This window comes from Aplysia californica, unplaced genomic scaffold (assembly GCF_000002075.1).
Source record: "Aplysia californica isolate F4 #8 unplaced genomic scaffold, AplCal3.0 scaffold00862, whole genome shotgun sequence".
NCBI lineage: Eukaryota > Metazoa > Mollusca > Gastropoda > Aplysiida > Aplysiidae > Aplysia > Aplysia californica.
This window is the reverse complement of record NW_004798132.1, coordinates 18,332-24,839: the sequence shown is the minus strand read 5'-3', so window position 1 is coordinate 24,839 and position 6,508 is coordinate 18,332. Positions and strand designations below refer to the sequence as shown.

Genomic DNA, 6,508 nt, shown 5'->3' with positions numbered 1-6,508 from the left:
AGGTAGGGGGGGGGGGGTTCAGTGACATAAAAACTCAGTAGTGCAGAAGCAGCAAAACTAAGCGCGTGAGAGAGGAGAAGGCCACTCCTCCAACAAGTGTCCCGGTGTGCTCAGTTCACAAAGAGAGCACAAAAGAAAAACACAATTATGTGCAACATGCTGACAAAATGAGTAACTTCTCAGATTCAAGCATTAACTTAAGGAAATAAGACACATCAGGCTTCTAGGTGAAGTTTGAAGTTTTTACAATTTATTTAGTTTAGTTTTTTAGTTTTAGTAAGTGTTTTACGGCACTTGCAACACAATCAGGTCATATAAGTGCCAAAGATTAGAGGTGTCACAAGAGAGTAACAAACATAAAAAGAAAAAGGGGAGATAAGGACGATAGATGTTTGATAGGAAAGGAGAAGCAAACCACACCAGAGCACCCGCCAACCACCCACTTTACAATTTATAATGTATGAAATAATGAAAGGCGTGTTATAGACTTAAAGAATATGGCATCAAAAGAAAACGTACAAATTTGACCCTAGCGTCGATTCTTGGCCAATATCTCCATTTGTGGACCGCGACAAGTAACTCATTTTGTCAGCACACCTCACATATTACGTGTCACGACGCGGTGGAATCAGGCGCTCGTCAATTTTTGGGGCGCGAAACAATTATTGGAATCATCTGAAAGTGTACGTATTTGCACGGCTTTCATATATTTGTCAAAACGAGTTGGGGTTGACAGGTTAGAGGGGTAAAATTAGAAAGAAAATGGCCGCCAAAGTTTGGTTACTTCAATAGTTTGAGAGTCCCTGAAAACTGAAAAATTAGGCGACATATTTTGTGCTTTTAATCAACGCTTTTCAGTAAAATTCACATCGAAATGTTTTAAAAGGACAAAAAAGGTGTTGAGCCAAAAAACGAAACTTGATTTTTTTTAAAAGTACAACTGGAGTAAAAATGCCTGTTTCTTTGATTTTTGTTATTTGACGAGCGCCTGATTTCCCCAAGACGCTTCACATATTATAGCAGACAAATAAGAATTAAAAAAAAAAAAAATAGCTGTAACACAGACAACACCAAATACAGTCGAAACTGCTCTAACGGCCACCTGTATAAGACAGTCCCCTGCTCTAACAGCCATCTGTATAAGACAGTCCCCTGCTCTAACGGCCACCTGTATAAGACAGTCCCCTGCTCTAACGGCCACCTGTATAAGACAGTCCCCTGCTCTAACGGCCACCTGTATGAGACAGTCCCCTGCTCTAACGGCCACCTGTATGAGACAGTCCCCTGCTGTAACGGCCACCTGTATGAGACAGTCCCCTGCTCTAACGGCCACCTGTATAAGACTTCTCCTCGACAAAGGGTGGCCGTCTTTGACAGTTTCGACTGTATGTATAGATAGATAGATAGATAGATAGATAGATAGATAGATAGATAGATAGATAGATAGATAGATAGATATATAGATATATATATATATATATGAATATATATTTCTATATATACCAATATATAAATCAATCTATCTATCTATCTATCTATCTATCTATCTATCTATCTATATATATATATATATAAATAAATACATAGTCTAAAATTTACACTACGTATGATTAGTGAGAACAAAATGAGAGTGAAAGATTATGTAGTCTGAATTTGACACTGTCAAACGAGAATGGCGAATTGACTATAAAGCAACAATGATCCGAATTTGACACTGCCCGTGGTCTGAGAAACATGATGAATATTATAAAGTACACATTATTTTTTTTAATTAAGAAATTTTTCTATTTATATAGGTTTTGACTTCGACATAATTTTTCTGTTTTCTTTATGACAGTGTAAAAGCTCTGCCGCGAGTCTCAAAATATGCCACTCAGAGAATTAAAGATGTCAGATATATTAGGTAAAAAAAAAAAGTCTCCACTGAAGCATGGAAAATGCACAAATTAAAGACAAACACAGCCCCAAAAAAAAAAAGAAGAAAAAAAAAGTTCCAAACTGTAAGCAAGTTACTAGATCTAGACGCATTATGTGAAAAATATGCTGAAAAAAATTGAAAAAGGAACAAAAAAAGATTTTAAAAAGACAAATTTCGAAACAGTTGCTACCCGCTACGAGAGAATATTAAGAAAAAAAAAAAAAGATATTAAAGAAAAAAAAAAATCTTTTTTATAGAAGGGATAAAACCTGGAACATTGAGAAGCAAGCACACGCGATATATCATACATCAAAAATGGCGACAACAAATAGACAGGCTGACAAAGCATGCTGATTGGTCGGTTTCTCAACCGACGTGTGACCTACTTTCCCTGGCTGTTTGACCTCCTTCGACTTTTCCGGTTTCTTTTTGTCGCTGGTCGATTCCTTTTTGGGTTGGCGTAGGCAGAAATAAAAGGAACGGCATTGTGAACAAAGATGAACGGCTATACTTATGAGCGTCGTCGCTGGCATGACAAAATGGACAGAATCTTTCACCAGGATGTTTAAAAAATGACAGTCGTTACAAAAACAAAAAAATTAAATTAAAATAAAATAAGGCGAAAAAATAAAATCGATTTAGAATCATTCACACTCGACTCAGGCTAAGACCAAAAGAGAAGTGAAATCTGGGAGTCTCTTTTTTTGTCGTTCAGTCCATTTGACGCGTTCAGCCTGTCTGAAGGTAAATAACGCTTCAAACAGACGTACATATTCAATTGTGATATACTTTTTTTGCCAAAAAGATCAAACAAAAACAAAAACAAAAACAACACAACTCTAATTTGTGTATCTACTCATCTATTTAAAAAAGCGCAAGCCCATAAAAATAAGGGAAAAAAAATACAATTAAAAAAAAAAGAAGCCATTCCTGCTGGTAACAGTCCGATGATGGATGCAGTGGTCAAATGAGACCCCGCCGACCTGACAGACTCTAAAAGTAATACACACAATCTGGACCGGCAAAGCCAAACAGAGAATTAAAAAAAATTAGTCATAATAATCAGGGTTCCCTGAAATATGTCACAGAGATTAAAACAATCACAACCATAGACTACGAAACAACGACTATATATATACATTAATATATATATATATATATTTTTTTTTTAAGCAAGCAAGACAGACAAAAGGGAAAGGCAAGATGTTAAGGTTTCATTCGAGTTTTACGGCACTTGCAGCACAAAAAGGTCATATAAGTGCCGAAGAATAAAGATATGTTACAAGACAGTAACATACACCAAAAAAAAAAAAGAAAGAAAGAGGAGAGATAAGGACGATAGATGTTTGATGGGGAAGAAGGAGCAATCCACACCAGAGCACCCCCGCCAACCACCCACGAGTGACAAGAAGAAGAAGGACCCAGTTTGAGTTCGTTGAGTAAAGACTAGCACATCGACAAAATAACGGCCATAATAGTTAAAAAGGAAAACAACAACTAACAGGCGAGGAACAAGAAACCGAAAGACAAGAAGAAGGGACTAAGTTTTTCGTCAAGAGAAGGGCAATAATCTACTGTTTGTTTTAGTCTTAGTTTTAGTAAGAGTTTTACGGCGCTCGCAACTGCATAAGGTCAAATGGGCGCCAGAGGATTAGAGGTGTCACAAGAGAGTAACAAACATAAAAAAAGAAGAAGGGGAGATAAGGACGGTAGATGCTCGAAAGGAAAGAACTGTTTAAGCAAGCGTTTTATGTCACTTGTGTGGCACATCTACGACATAATATTAACAATAACGGCCGCTGTATAGTTCAAAGGAAAAAAAACAACAACCAAACAAACTAGCAAAACAGACAGACAGACAGACAGACAGACAGGAAAAAACAAAAGAAGAAAGATAAGAAGAAGTAGAACCGAGCACCCGCAGATCGAGAGGTCGACAGAAGGCGAAGGAAAATAAAATACAGAGAAGTAAACGCCACAACATCCGCTCTGCCACAAAGAATTGTGCGGTTTCTTCACACACACACACATACACACACACACACACACACACACACAAAGTGGCACCTTCCCTAGTGTTGACGTGTGTGCATGCCTTGTTTGGGTGAACGGATGACACTTTAAATCCTCCTACCCAACTGATCTTGTTTTTAGTTTTTAGTTTTTATTTATTTATTTATTTATTTATTTTTTATTTATTCATATAAATTTTTTTGGGGGGGGGGGGGGGGGGGGGGGGGGGGTTAAACCTTAAAAAAAAAAAAAGTATTAGTTAAGTCTAGTTTTAGTAAGAGTCTTACAGCACTTGCAACACAAATAGGTCATATAAGTGCCGAAGAGTAGAGGTATTTTTCAGGCGAATTCGTTCATTTGTAATATAATCATCCAAAGAGAAAAAAAATAACCAGACATCTATATGGCCGTAGTATAGATCAAAATGAAAACTATTACCGTTCATCTTTTCGTAACATCCTTTGTACAAACAGGTCGTTTAAGAAACAAAACTGGGTGGAATTTCTAGGTATTTTTGGCCATTAAAGGCGCTGCATTTGATTAGACAGTGAAGCGTCAAAATGTTAGGAAACCTAAACATAATATCAGACTAAGAATAGCTCAATTCAGGAATTCAGGCTATTTTTTTGCTATTCACTTCTCTTTAAAAATAAGGGGTGGGGGGAAGCAAAGCCAAGACCTCTTACTTACATCGTCAAAAAAATGTGCTTTAAGCGTAGACAATATTTCATTAAGTATTTTACGAGCAAAATACGACAATAATATCTATTTTAACCCCCCCACCCAAAAAAATAAAAATAAATAAAAAATAAAAATAAATAAATAATAACAATAAAAAATGAATCTACTCGGGTTTACATTATCATTTTTTCCAAAGCAACACAAAAAACAACAAGCAAACCAACCGCAGAAATTAAAAAAAATTTAACAAACAAAACTAACAGCTGGAAAATCAACACGACAAAATATTCTTTTTAAAAACCACACGCCTTACGCTTATTAAGCTCAGTATCTGCCCAGGTCAGCGCTACGCAATATGCCGTCATATTTTGTTAGTTTGTTGTCTTTAGTTTACGTGTTCTTTACACCCCCATCAACACAATTTAGAGCATTGAGGAGGCCAGCTTCCAACTCTGCCTGCCAGGCCCGACCCGGGCTGAGAGGGAATACGGTGCCACCGCGTGGTGGAATCAGGCGCTCGTCAATTTTTGGGGCATGTGAAGCTATTGGCGTCATCTTAAAGCTTGTTCACTTGCTTTGCTTTCGATGAAAAAAATATCCATTTATCTTGGATCTGACCTGACCCATCAATGATTTATTTATAGAGGCACCAGCCATCCATGTCCAGGAGCTGTTTTAGCCTTGTTATCTTGGATACAAGTCGAGGTACTGGCAATTGAAGGGGGTGGGGGTGGGGGGTAGGGGTCACCTGGTTTCAGAGGTCAATTGAACGAGAAAGTGGCCGCCAAAGTCTGGTGATTTCCAAAGCTTGAGACTCCTTGGAAACTTAAAATTTACATTTTTTTGGGCTTGAAATTAACGTTTTTCTGTAAAATCCACTCAGAAATGTGTTTTTGAAATGTTTTAAAAGATATTGAGCAAAAAATAAAAAATTTGATAAAAATTGCCAGAGTGACGGAAAAATGCCAGTTTCTTTCTTTTCATTACTTTGACGAGCGACTGAATTCATCATCACTCCTCACATATAATATATACAACATCCCAGTGGGAAGACAGACATTCGATAAAAATTATCCTCCCCGTTACCGAAGGCTCCTCGTTGACTACCACCAGCATCAGTCTGTGAGTCATCAAAGCCAGAAAATTGTACGGCAGAGATCAGGTCAGGGCCAATGGTCGTTTGCAGATTGTGAAATGGTCGTTGTTAAGCATGAGGGGGCTGTTTTGTGAAAATCGAAGGTAAAGTTTTTGGGCCCTTGTTCAGTTTCTTTAAAAGACAAGGAGAGTTTTCTCTATGTATAACCAAACAAAAATACACACCAATGAAACTAAACTTCTCCTATAGGTAGGGCAGTGCCCACATTTGGTGCAGGTCGAGATTTCTGGAAACCTTCAAAATCTGGGTTAGCCTGCTTGTCCGTAGAAGCGACCAATTATAGATTGTGAAAATGACGGCGACAAAATTTACGCCAGTCTCCCAAAAAGGTCCAAGTGGAGAGTGGAGAGGCTTGATATATTACAGGTATCATGTTCAAAAATGCCTCGCTCAAGAATCGAACCACGGCCAGCCACATCACAGTGCAGCGCAAAATGATAATATCAAACGGACTATAAATAGCAAACCCCTCACACGATACCCTTCGTCAACGGACCATATCACGTAATGCTATAGACAGACATCTGATATGATATGATATGAATCAATTTTTATGAACATAGTATGGCAGAACGGAAAGGATATATATATATATATAGTTGTTTTTTTATGTATTCACACGAGCCGAAAAGTGGGGGAGTGATGACCAAAATGTGCTGGATATGCATATTTATCTATCAGGCCAACAAGAGGGCATCAAGTCAACAGATTTATATATACGAGTCACTTTTCCAGAGAGG

General features: G+C 37.7%; 1 long non-coding RNA gene across 1 annotated transcript in view; it reads right to left on the bottom strand.

Annotated features, from left to right (window-relative positions):
- The window catches only part of LOC101846694, a 16,737-nt gene that overhangs the window by 5,447 nt on the left and 4,782 nt on the right, over window positions 1–6,508 (bottom strand). The window contains exon 2 of the long non-coding RNA XR_221051.2: window positions 2,305–2,364. This is a non-coding gene — a long non-coding RNA (uncharacterized LOC101846694). The remainder of the gene's footprint in view (window positions 1–2,304; window positions 2,365–6,508) is intronic.